Source organism: Macaca nemestrina, chromosome 10 (assembly GCF_043159975.1).
Source record: "Macaca nemestrina isolate mMacNem1 chromosome 10, mMacNem.hap1, whole genome shotgun sequence".
Classification (NCBI taxonomy): Eukaryota; Metazoa; Chordata; class Mammalia; order Primates; family Cercopithecidae; genus Macaca; species Macaca nemestrina.
In genome coordinates, this window is record NC_092134.1 from 37,582,516 (window position 1) to 37,595,948 (window position 13,433).

General features: G+C 43.9%; 1 protein-coding gene and 1 long non-coding RNA gene across 7 annotated transcripts in view; one reads left to right on the forward strand and one right to left on the reverse strand.

The window, feature by feature from the left end:
• Positions 1 to 9,265, reverse strand: part of LOC105483671 (uncharacterized) — a 154,995-nt gene extending 145,730 nt beyond the window's left edge. For both annotated transcript variants that reach the window (XR_011608954.1, XR_011608953.1), the window contains exon 1: positions 9,015 to 9,265. This is a non-coding gene — a long non-coding RNA (uncharacterized lncRNA). The remainder of the gene's footprint in view (positions 1 to 9,014) is intronic.
• A 72-nt stretch (positions 9,266 to 9,337) lies between these two features.
• The window catches only part of LOC105483673 (ubiquitin specific peptidase 44), a 35,359-nt gene continuing 31,263 nt past the window's right edge, over positions 9,338 to 13,433 (forward strand). Inside the window, exon 1 of one of the 5 annotated variants that reach the window (XM_011744650.2) lies at positions 9,338 to 9,543. The gene's annotated coding sequence lies outside the window, so the exon portion shown is untranslated. Of the gene's footprint in view, positions 9,544 to 11,983; positions 12,044 to 12,462; positions 12,811 to 13,433 lie in introns of those variants that run through there. The other 4 variants (XM_011744647.3, XM_011744651.2, XM_011744649.3 and 1 more) reach the window with 4 other exon arrangements.

Here is a 13,433-nt window from a genome sequence, read left to right on the forward strand (position 1 = left end):
TTTATTTTCTCATAGTTCTGGAAGCTAGAAGTCCAAGGAGGTATCAACAAGTTTGGTTTCTTCTGGAGCCTCTCTCCTTGGCTCTCAGACGGCCACCTTTTCACTGTGTCCTCACGTGGCCTTTCTTCCTCTGTGCTCACAAGCCCCTTGTATCTCCTTTTTGTGTGTCCAAACTTCCTCCTCTTAAAAGGACACCAGTCAGGCTGGATTAGGGTCCACCCTAAGGGCCTCATTTTAACTTACTCACCTTTTTAAAAGACCCTGTCTCCAAATATTTCTAAATCTCGCATCCTGAAGTACTGGGAGTTTGGGCTTTACGTATGAATTGTGAGGGACAAAATTCAGCTCATAATATTAAGTGGGTTATGTGAATCAGTCTGAGGTACTCGTTAAGACATCCAAATGCAATTGTAGAGTAAGCTTTTGAATTGATGAATCGGGAGTTCCTGGGAGATGTCTAGGCTGAAAATAGTGTTCAAGGGATGGCTGTATAGATGGTATTTAAAACCCTAAGACTGGAAGAGGTCATCAGTGATCTCATTGATCACTGTGAGCGGAGATAGTGAAGAGAAAAACATTTAATAACTAAATACTGTAAGAATGTCTAAATGTCATAACATCTAATAAACAGCAAACTTTGTTATGACATTTAGGCCTTCTTACAACCAGGAGCAATTTTGCAGTGGCTAGTATTTGAGGAACCTAGCCAAGGATACCCCAGAAGAAGAGGAAGGAGGAAAATCAGGAGTGTGATATGCTGGAAACCAAGGGAAGAAAGTATTTCCAAGAGGGGGTAATTATGTGTCAAAACATTTGTCACATTGTGGATTTAGAAGGTGGAGTTCATTACTGACCTCCACAAAGTAGTTTTGATAGCATTTTGATGATGAGAGAGGGTTCAAGAGAGAATAGGAGGAGAGGGAAGCAGAGAATGTAGAAATTAATTGAAAGGGGGCCGGGCACGGTGGCTCACACCTGTAAACATAGCACTTTGGGAGGCCGAGGAGGGCAGATCATGAGGTCAGGAGTTCGAGACCAGCCTGTCCAATATGGTAAAACCCCGTCTCTATTAAAAAATACAAAAATTAGCTGGGCATGGTTGAACACACCTGTAATCCCAGCTACTTGGGAGGCTGAGGCAGGAGAATTGCTTGAACCCAGGAGACAGAGGTTGCAGTGAGCTGAGATTGCACAACTGCACTCCAGTGTGGGCAACAGAGGGAGACTACATCTCAAAAAAATAATAATAATTATTAATTAATTAATTGGAAGGGATAGTGTGTGTGTGTGTGTGTGTGTGTGTGTGTGTTTAAACATCTGTTTGCTGTTGGTAATGAGTCAGTAGAGAGGGAATATTTGATAATACAGAATAAAAAAGGAAATTGCTCAAATAACATCTTTGAATAAGTAAAAAATGTGGGATCTAGCACAAAATGGGAGAACTGGCCTTAAAAAGAAGCATAACTGGAAGTGGTGGCCTATAATCCTAGCACTTTGGGAGGCTGAGGTGGGCAGATCATCTGAGGTCAGGAGTTCAAGACCAGCCTGGTCAACATGGTAAAACTCTGTCTCTACTAAAACTACAAAAATTAGCTGGGCATGCTGGTGGGCACCTGTAATCCCAGCTACTCGGGAGGCTGAGGAAGGAGAATTGCTGGAACTGGGAGGCAGAGGTTCCAGTAAGCCAAGATTGAGCCACTGCACTCCGGCCTGGGCGACAGAGCAAGACTCTGTCTCAAAAAAATAAAAATAAAAATAATTAGCCAGGTATGGTGGCGTGTGCCTGTGATCCCAGCTACTTGGGGTGCTGAGATGTGAGGATCACTTGAGCCCTGGAGATGGAGGTTGCAGTGAGCTGAGATTGCACCACTGTACTCCAGCCTGGATGTCTCAAACCAAGAAAAAAAGAAGCATGGACAGTTAATGCATAGTAACAGCAGGATGGAAGGCCGAGTAGAAGACCAGAGAAGCAAGTAGTGAATATATGTGGGGATAGATGCCCTCTTGCTTCAATTTTCAAAATGAAGAAAGCCTATCACCTGAGCGTGAGGCTGAGAGAAGAACTGTGAAAATGTTGGTGAACGACTTGAAAGTATGAAATAGTCATCTAAGAAAACAGAAGAATACGTAAACTAGAGGTGTACAGGAAGATTTCCAGGCAGCACGACGGGTTCACTTAAAGTGGGGTCAGTCATCACATCATGGTCGTTTTTCTCTAGCTTCATCAGCCTGCTTGGATGGAGCTGTAGAGCAGGTGGGAGAGTTGAATTTAAAGAGGATACATGTTTGTCAAGAGAAAGGCACAAGGGAGTTGATGTATGTGTGAGAGTCATTGTAATAATGGATCATAGAATTTAAACACACATATCACTCTCATAACATTTTCCACACTGTGCTAAAATTATTGTGCCTTTCCCACTGTTCCCAAAGCAGAAGCTGTGGCTCTTTGGTCCCTTAATCCACAGTTCACAAGCCAGGGATGAATGCACAAAATCCACCCCACAGTTGTGTTTTGTTTCACACGTAGAGTGATGGGGGAAAAAAATTCAGCAAATATTTGAAAAATAGCAAGTTTGATATCAATGAATTCATTTACATGAGCTTTTTCAGGGCATTAATACTTACACAATGTATACACAGTCACACCCAGACTGATTCACTCATTTAAATCACCTGCCTGTAGCCGAGTGTGGTGTCACATGCCTGTAGTCCCAGCTGCTCAGGAGGAGGCTGAGGAGGGAGGATCACTTGAGCCTGGGAGTTCAAGGCTGCAGTGAGCTATGATCATGCCACAGCACTCTAGCCTGGGTGACAGAGTAAGACCCTGTCTCTAAAAAAATAAAATCAATCATCTGCTTGGCACTGAACGAAAATTCAAATGGTTGGTTTTGCCAAAGAGAGGGGGTTAAAAAAAAAAAAAAAAAGTCTGGAGAACAAGATGATTGACAGGTTCGTATAAATTTTCCTAGGGTGGGCTCTATGGAGGAACATATATTTTGACATGTGTAAATGCATAAAACTCCACCTCAGATAACTTTCACAGGAGGCTGCTCTTTTCCCTAAGCACAGAATTGATCACAGAGTCATTTCTCCCAGAGAACTGTTAGGTTGTTAGGTTTTCAGTAGATATTTAAAATGTTTAACTTCGAGACAGGTGGATCAGTTGAGGCCAGGAGTTCGAGAGCAGCCTGGCCAACGTGGCAAAACCTCATCTCTACTAAAAATGCAAAAATTACTGTAATCTCAGCACTTTGGGAGGCCAAGGTGATTGGATCACCTGAGGTCAGGAGTTCCAGATCAGCCTGGCCAACACGGTAGAACCCCGTCTCTACTAAAAATACAGAAATTAACTGGGTGTGGTGGCGGGAACCTGTAATCCCAGGTACTCAGGAGGCTGAGGCACAAGAATCGCTTGAACCTGGGAGGTGGAGGTTGCAGTGAGCCGAGATCGCACCACTGCACTCCAGCTTAGGTGACAGAGCAAGACTCTGTCTCAAAACAAACAAACAAACAAACTACAAAAATTAGCTGGACGTGGTGGGGTGTACCTGTAGTCCGAGCTACTTGGGAAGCTGAAGCAGAAGAATCGCTTGAACCCAGGAGGTGGAGGTTGCAGTGAGCCAAGATCACACCATTGCACTCCAGCCTGGGCGACAGAGTGAGACCGTCTCAAAATAAAAATAAAATAAAATGTTTAACTTCTTGAGCACAGGTAGTCCTAGATTAAAAGTTTCACATCTCACTCAGATCCCTCTTTCTATTTCTCCAAAGACACAGTGAGTGCCCCACTCTTGATCTGGCCTCCAACAGGCAGCCTACTACCCATACACCTTTCTCACCCTTCCTTTTCCCTCCCAATCACAATTTAACAACATGCTTCCAACTTTCTTCAGGACATGATAAACTTACCTAACTCACTAATTTGTACTCAGGTATTAGCACTAATAAGAGCTTACTAAATTATCTCCTCCCAGATTTTCATTTTACCCTGAGACCTTAAGTTGTTTAGTAATATGGGCATTTTTGACCCCAAAAACCGGACCAAGGACATTTGGTCTCTCCTGGCATCCCATCACACCAACACAACAAAGGGCTATTGTGTAGGTTCTCTTGCAGGAATAAGTCTAATCTTAATTACATGTAGACTGATATTTAACAAAACAATAAGGGGAAAATTATTCACTATGAGGCTAGGCAAAATTATAATTGTCTTGCACAGTTTAATTTTGTGACTAATGATAAGACCACGTTCATGTCTTAATTTTTTTTTTTTTTTTTTTGAGACAGAATTTTGCTCTTGTCACCCAGGCTGGAATGCAGTGGCACGATCTCGGCTCACTGCAACCTCTGCCTCCCGGGTTCAAGTGATTTTCCTGCCTGAGCCTTCTGAGTAACTGGGATTACAAGTGCCCACCACCATGCCCAGCAAATTTTTGTATTTTTAGTAGAGACGGGATTTCGCCATGTTGGCCAGGCTTGTCTCAAACTCCTGACCTCACGTGATCCACCCACGTCAGCCTCCCAAAGTGCTGGGATTACAGGTGTGAGCCATCGCACCCGGCCCTTTTATCTTAAATTAATTAATTAATTTATTTATTTTGAGACAGAGTCTCACTCTGTCACCCAGGCTGGAGTGCAATGGCACAATCTCGGCTCACTGCAACATCTGCCTCCCAGGTTCAAGTGATTCTTCTGTCTCAGCCTCCCTAGTAGCTGGGATTACAGGCGTGTGCCATCACGCCCAGCTAATTTTTTGTATTTTAGTAGAGATGGGGTTTCACCATGTTGCCCAGGCTGGTCTCGAACTCCTGAACTCAAGTAATTCACCCACCCCAGCCTCCCAAAGTGCTAGGATTACAGGCGTGAGCCACCGCACCCGGCCCTTATCTTAAATTTAATATGATGTTATGGGCATAAGCAAATAAATGTTTAAGTCATCCCTTATTACTACCATTGATTTTTAAGAAAAGATTATTTCATAGGCATTTAATGGTGAATTTATAGAAATTTCCTTCTATGATCATTCCTGTGGCATTTTGGAGTTTTCATCCAAATAGACAAAATAAAACTTTATACTCGTGAAAAACATCCCATTACATGTCATATTTCAAGCTTTTTTTCCCCTATAATGCTTGATTCATCCTTCATTATTTTTTTAAAGATTAGGAGCCACATATTTAGGACATTTAAAAAATCCAAGGACCAGACAGAGTGGCTCACGCCTGTAATTCCAGCACTTTGGGAGGCCAAGGTGGGTGAATCACCTGAGGTCAGGAGTTTGAGACCAGCCTGGCCAACATGGTGAAACCCCGTCTCTACTAAAAATAAAAAAATTAGCTGGGTGTGGTGGCAGGTGCCTTGTAATCTCAGCTACTCAGGAGGCTGAGGCAGGAGAATCACTTGAACCTGGGAGGTAGAAGTTGCAGTGAGCCGAGATCGTGTCATTGCACTCCAGCCTGGGCGACAAGAGTGAGACTCCATCTCAAAAAAATCCAAGAAATTCATATCAAGTATTCATTATGCTTAATTCTTTAAACACTAATTTCAAAACCAAAAATAAAATGAAATAGATAGGGACTATCTACCTTACACACAACCTCCCTTCCCCCAGAGAGTTTCCCTTAGAAATGTGGCTTTCAAGGCTGGGTGCAGTGGCTCACGCCTGTAATCCCAGCGCTTTGGAAAGCCCACATGGGTGGATCATTTGAGCTCAAGAGTCCAAGACTAGCCTTGGCAACATAGTGAAACCCCATCTGTACAAAAAATACAAAAATTAGCCGGGTGTAGTGGCATGTACCTGTAGTCCCAGCTACTTGGGAGGCACAGGTGTGAGGATTGCTTGAGCCTGGGAAGTCAAGGCTGCAGTGAGCCGAGATCATGCCACTGCACTCTTGGGTGGCAGAAAAAAAAAAAAATGTGGTTTTTCTAGGAGTTAATCACTGGTTAGCTAAGGAAAAGGGCCTTACAGACACTATTTACAGATTACTAAATCAATGATTGCTACCACGAGGTACTTTGGCGTAAAAAGAAGCAACCTTAAGATGGCAGAGAAAAACAGGTTGATCATCCTAGCTCTTACACATGAAGAATTGTTAGCTCTTTTCATTGTATGCATACATCCTGAATAGACAGTTTGTGGTTTCCTTTAAATGATGCAATATCACACTGCATTGAGGTGGTTTTCTATTTACTTTTCTTATCTTTTACAACCCAGGAGCGACACTGCAGGATTTCAATTTCCAAATGGTTTGGCAAGATGTAAATAATTATACAAACAACTACAGTTATCCATCTACACTTTCCTCATTCTACTATTTTTTTTAAAAAAAGAAATGGGGTTAAAAACACGTATAGAGTATAAAAATAAAACTTTGGTACCCCAATAATCTCTCCCCCATGAAAAGTTACTAGTATCTTTTTGGCATGGTTTACTAAAACTTTAAGAGTTGAAATTTCTACCTCTGGTGCCATTCCTTTTCTCCCTCTGCCTTTCCAGATCCTTTCCCTCCCTACTATGAGACAGGGAAGCTAAAATATTATTGCTATGTTTCTCAGAGTAATAGAATTAATTTTAACCTTTATAGCACTTGTCCTTGAATTGACTATTACTTTAGTACAGAAGTAAAACTTGATTTAAGGGAATACCGCTTATCTATTCTGAGTGAGGTTCTGTATTAATTGCTATAGGGGTTATAAATATGAACAAAAGTCTGTTCCTGACTTCACAAAACTTTACAGGGTAATAGTAACCCTAAGAGAGAAATAATGATAAACACACTGACTTTTCTCCTTATAGTTTAGGCAGTTTCCATGGGCAAAACCTCATTTGATCCTTGAAACATTATTGTGAAGAAGACAGAATGGATGCTATTTTCCAAACTCTACAAATGAGATAGAAATTTTTAAAATCCTGAAAGGATTGCAAATAACTAGACAAATTATTATAGCGAAATGAATTGTAATTATATATGTGCGTATGTGTATATATGTGTGTGCGTACGTGTATATATATGTGTGCGTGTGTGTATAGTGTGTGTGCGTGTGTATTCTGCTCTCATCACCTCCCATAGCTTATCCTTGGAAAGAAAGTACCTTGGCTTAGGAAAATATCTATCCCACTGATCTGTCACAATGTTTAAAATGTCATTTTAGAAATTCCATACTCTGGATGTCTACAGGAGGTTCCATTAGAACAGATTAGAACAGTCTTAGAGAGAAATGAAAACAAAAATACTAAACACTAATAATACAAAGTAGATAACTTAACTTCATAACTGAGCTCCTTAGATAATGACAGGTTGGGGCCAGGCATGGTGGCTCATGCTTGTAACCCCAGCACTTTGGGGGTCCGAGGCACTAGGATTGCTTGAGGCCAGGAGTATGAGACCAGCCTGGGTAACATAGGGAGAACCGCTCCCCCAACCCCCACATCTCTACAAAAAATCAATTAGCCAGAAGTTGTGTCGCATGCCTGTGGTCCCAGTTACACAGGAAGCTGAGGTGGGAGGATTGCTTGAGCCTGAGAGGTCAAGGCTGCAGTGAGCCATGATCACGCTACTGCACTCCAGCCTAGTGACAAAACTCTGTCTCTATTTTAAAAATAAATAAAAAGAGAGAGATAATGGAAGAATGGGGTACCTGTCCTGAACAAAACGGGAAAAGTTTTAATGAGAAGGAAGAGAGACAGACTGCAGTAAAGCCCTGGACACAGCAGCCTGAGGATCCCTGTAAAAGTGAGCCTAGAGTAGGCCAGGCATGGTGGCTCATGCCTATAATCCCAGCACTTGGGGAGGCCGAGGTGGGCGGATCATAAGGTCAGGAGTGGGAAACCAGCCTAACCAACATGATGAAACCCCGTCTCTACTAAAAATACAAAAATTAGCCTGGCGCAGTGGTGCATACCTGTAATCCCAGGTACTCAGGAGGCTGAGGCAGGGGAATTGCTTGAACCCAGTAGGTGGAGGTTGCAGTGAGCCGAGATCGCGCCACGGCACTCCAGCCTGGGTGACAGAGTGAAACTCTGTCTCAAAAAAAAAAAAAAAAGAAAAGAAAAGAAAAGAAAAAAGAAAAACTGAGTATAGGGTGGAGGTAGAGTGAACGTTTAAAAGGGGGAGAAATGGATTCACTTCACAATTTTGCTTCCATTAATACCTAAACCCTGGGGCTCAGGGTTTCAGTTTCCAGTAGGCCTACATTGGAAATTCACCTCCAAGGTACCAGTTTCCCTGACAGACCACCAAATAAACAATGATCTTTTAAAAACAAATCAACTTTGGTACCATCTACTCAGCTGGCATTTACCTTCCTTACCTGCTACCACCCTCATTCTTAAAGAAAAAAGGCGAATTCTAAAGCCCCTGCTACTCACTTTCCTCCACTAAGACCGTAGCTTACATCTGCTGTTCTTTTTTCCATACTACTCTCTCAACTCCTTTCTTTCATATTTGCCAGAAGTTTAAGGTCGTTTGGGTTCCTCTCATTTAAAAAGTTCAATTGAAGTGTGTTGCTACACCTTAATCAAAAGTTTATGGCTGAGTTCTTTAGCGTTTCTTTACCCACTTCCTCTGTTCAATCCTTCATCTCCTCATAACCATTGAAATGAATGCTATGAATATCTCAATCTCTTAGCATGGTGCCAGGCATGTAGGTGTTCAAAAAAATGTTAAATGAATCTTAGTTATTAGGTAAGAGCATTGTCTGTAAAACTGAAGTCTTAAAAGCAGATTCCTAAAATTTAATAAGCTCATAAATTCTTCAGTCTGCAATTAGGATTCCTGAAATATTCTTTGATTCATGAAAGACTGGACTAGGAAATTCTAAAAATCAACATAAAGCATAAAAAGCCACTCTGAGGTTAATGAAATTTATAATGTTTTGTCTTCTTTTAATTCATTCATACTTTTCTCTCAGGATACAAAGGGCAAAACTAGTCTGTGTACCTCAGAATTGAGTAGTTACACACTCATTAGGTTTCAGAATCATTAAAATTTTATCTTATTTAGGATACTGCTTACCTTGGAAGGGCAAATTGCCATTTCTCTCCATCTGGGCATCAGGGAAACAAAGGAAATCCCCCTAAACATCACTTCCACACCCCTATATTATGCTAAGGAACTTCCAGTTGATTCATTAGGCATTTCAGCAGTGTTTTTGGCCGGTACTAGGAACTGTGGAGAGGTAATAGAAAGGGAGCAAGTGCACAGTCCCGGCCCCCAGAGAGGTTACGATGCAAATAGAAGCAGGCTCAGAACTCGGAACAAAAGCAGTGACTGCATAATAATGCACTGCTGGGGGTGGGGGATGGGGATCTGCACGCCCGGCTGTGACTTCAGGAAAGCAGTTTCCAGGAGGTGAGAGTTTAAGCCAGACCTGAAAGAAGTTGATTTGTAATGATTTGCAGGGGGCCCCTGGAGGCAGCAGCCAGGACTTTTCACTTAGGAGATCAGCATCTGCCCTGATGGAAAGCGGGCAATCCTACAGGGACTGACCGCTGAGTTGTCCAAAGGTCGACCAGGAGAAAGACTGATTTTGAGGTTTTAACAGGTAAGTTTGGGGACATCACTGATGAAGGTGGGCAGGGGAGGAGGATTTTTTCTTTTTTCTTTTTTTTAATGTTACAGTAAAAAGCTTAGATTTCATGACATGGGTAAAAAACAAATAGGAAAATGTAAGGAGAAGAATGATTATGATTGCTATGTAAAAATGAAATTGCAATAGAGAGGATCTGGAGCTCAGGAAAGGAGCTAGAGCATGGTATAACTTAGGCCTAGGTAGTGAAGATCATGAATAAAATGGTAGCTGAGGAAATTTCAAAGTTGAAAAAGTAGTAATAAGTATGAAGAAAAAGCTAAACTACAAACATCTGCTCTTTAATTACTAACACTAGTAATGAGAATTTCTTGTCTCCAGCCTCTTCCCTTCCCACTCCTCACCTCTTCCTAGCTTACATCATTGTATTAAGGCATTTTATTGAAGATACTATTTAGCACTCTCCACCTATGCTTTACACAGCTTGCCTCTGCTTTTCTTCCCATTCCACTCTTTCTCTTCATTTATTCACATCATTTTAGTCCTTAAAAGACCCCGCCCAATTACTAGACCAGAGGGAGGCAACTAAGACTCTTCATATCTCCCAAACGACCTTCCAGAATGGTTTTATGGCATTATAATAGGAACGAAAGAGTTTTGATTTTTCTATTATTAATATTTTGCTTTCAAGGAATTACAGGAAAAACCATATTGCATGCCAGAAATACTTAAATTTTAAATATTTCATCTTAAGAGATGCCCTTATGTAATGCTTTTAATGCATTTGAGAAATTCAGGTAGTGGGCAAAAGTACAAGATAGAGGTTAGATGTTTTGAGTGGGAGAAGTGCACTGGGGTCATTATTGAATCAGAATTATTATGCACTTAAATATATAGAAAAAAGAACGAAATGAGTATTAAACTATGCAAATTCATCCCTTTAATCTTTATTTGCATGACTACATTTTATGCAGTTGTAACCTTCATGTACATATTTGGTATTTTTCAAACACGAATTGATTAGACATTGTTGCTATTTTGTTATCTATATTGTTAACATAAGAACTTCCTGTGTAACTATATCAGAATTTTTTTTTTTTTTTTTTTTTTGAGACGGAGTTTCGCTCTTGTTGCCCAGGCTTGAGTGCAATGGCGGATCTCGGCTCACCACAAACTCCGCCTCCTGGGTTCAAGCGATTCTCCTGCCTCAGTCTACCGAGTAGCTGGGATTACATGCGCCCGCCACCACGCCCAGATAATTTTTGTAGTTTTAGTAGAGACAGGGTTTCACTATGTTGGCCAGGCTGGTCTCGAACTCCAGACCTCAGGTGATCCACCCGCCTCAGCCTCCCAAAGTGCTGGGATTACAGGCGTGAGCCACTGCGCCTGGCCTCTATGTCGGATCTTAATTGGCCATTTCCTGTTAGAATCCTGCCCCGCTCCTTCTTGCCTTTTCCAGTGTTTGGATAATATGCTGTGAATACCTTTGTGCACTCATTTCTTTATTCAGGTCATACCACTGAAACATACTCCCCAGAATAAAATTGATGATGAAAAGATAGGAACAATTTTATAGCTTGTCTTACATATTGAAGATTTTGCACTGCACTGATGTATTGTTAACTCTGCATGTTTGTCTTCTTTTTAAGCTCTCCTTGAAGAGTTTTTAAATTTTCAGTATACTCCACAGGGTGGCCAAAGTAGAACTGGCTCGTCATTGAGTATAGGTTCAGTTAAAAACAAAAATCTGGCTCAGAGTTGAACACAAAGAATCCAATAAATATAAATGGGTTAATTTTCAGGTACCTTAGCCTTGACTAGTTCCTGTTTTCCAGATGTCCCCTCCTTTTCCTTTTAGATATCTACTTCATTATTTAAACGGGCAATTTCGGCTTAGGCAGTTCTGGATAGCGGTGTCCCTCCTGTATCCATTCTGGAACCTCTCTCGCCCTTCTGCTGTGCAAGGAAACCCAATTCACAGCCGTCATCCCCACTGAAGTTACACCCAGGGGTCGCTTCAAGAGGGAAACGTTTTCTGTAAGAATTTCTATGCCAGTAAATTGGGGAAGGTTTTAAAGATAACGGAATTTGCCACGCGTTTCTGCCAAACAATTCGACGTTGTGTAAATCGCAGAAATTCCGGGAAGGACTAACGACGTCCGTGGATGATTCTGCGGCTCATATGCACACAGGACACTCAGGGTTTACCCTCCCGGGTTCCGACGGCACGACAGGTGCGAAGCCCGCCCGGGGAAGCAGTGCTTGTTGTCGGCGCAGACCCACGTGCGGCGCTGGGGACCGTCTGTGGTCCCGACCCCCACCACGAGGCGCGGAAGGCGGCCGCCGGCAGGTTCTCCCTGCCCGCGCAGAGCCGGCCCGGGGGCGGGGCTGTGGGAGGGGCGGGGCCTGCCGCGCGTCACTGCTGTCGTAGCCGCCGGACCGGGTCGCCGCGGCCGCCGAACCGGGGGGCGGGGGGCCGGGGTGAGCGCTAAGATGGCCGCCCCGGCTCGGGCTGGTGAGTGTGAGCGAGGGCGCGGGCCGCGGCGACTGGCGGAGTGAGGACCCCTGCGGGAGCGGACATGCGACGGCAGCCCCCGGGCCGGGAGGCACCTGGGGGAGTATTCCCGCCGCGCAAGGCGCTGGGGTCCTGAGGGAGGGAGAGACGGGGGCTGCGGGCGCGCGGAGGGGAACGAGCCGAGGGGCGCGCGGCGGCGACGGGTCCGGCGAATTTTGAAGTGGCCCCCTGGGAAGTTTCAGTGGGTTCTGCGGTGCTCGGCCCCGTCCCGGCGGCCGCCTCACGAGTGCCCGGAGATGCGGCGGCCAGGGGCAGCGGGCTGGAGCGGGCGAGCTGGGGGAGAACCGGCGCGGGCGAGGGCTTCGAGGACGCGGAGGGGCTTCGCGCTGACCCCGGCACGAGCGTCGCGGAGAGGCTGGCGCGGGCTGGGTGCTGTGTGGAGCACGCACTGCCCGGGTCCAGCCGCATCCTTCCCGCTGCCCGGATTACCGCGAGGGGATGCTCGAAGCCCGAGGGCGCTTCGGGAGGGCGGTTGTGGCGCTCGGTTTACCGGCGTCTTGCCCGTCTCCTCTCCATCGATCGGTCCCCGCGCTGCCGGCACCTGCTGCCGCTTAAAGATCCCAGTGCTTGAAAATCAGCTTCCTAAAGCCATTCCCGATGGCCTTCGATGGGAAAGAATGCCATATGGCTGAATTCATTATGGGGGATAAGAAATATGTCAGTGTGGGCGGAGGGGAACCTGTTAATACGTTCAAATTTAAGAGTAGGTAAGACACTATTCCCCGCCCCCATGAAAAAAGAAAGTGAAATATAGTAATTGTTTCAAATGCAAGTTTGAGCTGTTGTTAAATTCTACTGATAGCTGGATAATTTCTCGCATTTTTTATACTGCAAGCAAAACCATTTAGGAACCTTGGGAGGTTCACTTTCTCCTCAGACCAGTCCCCAAGTCCCCCACTCCCGCCACCTTTTAAGCCTTAATTGTATCTGGGCAAGTAACGGGGATTGTGAAATTTGCATGGAAATAAGACCTTCAGGTCCTGCACTTGAATTCTTTATTATCTGTTAAGTAGCTGCCTGTGGGGGTGAAGTAGGGCTGGTGACTTTTGGGGCCTGGGATTCCATTTTGAGTTGTGTTCACCACGAGCATTTGATGTAAACAAGGAAAAAGAATGGGCTGTTCACTGTGGTGAAATTCGGAAAGCCAAATAGGAGTTAAGCACATGCTTATAGAATATTTCATAATCTCAATGAGATTCAATATTCAGTTTCCTTGAAAGAGATGAAAGTTTGTATTCTTGGAACTCTAATCGTTTTGTCCTTAATTTAGCATCTTGGGATATTTTAAAGAGCGTTTAAATGTTTTGGCACATTCAAGTTTTCTCTCCCC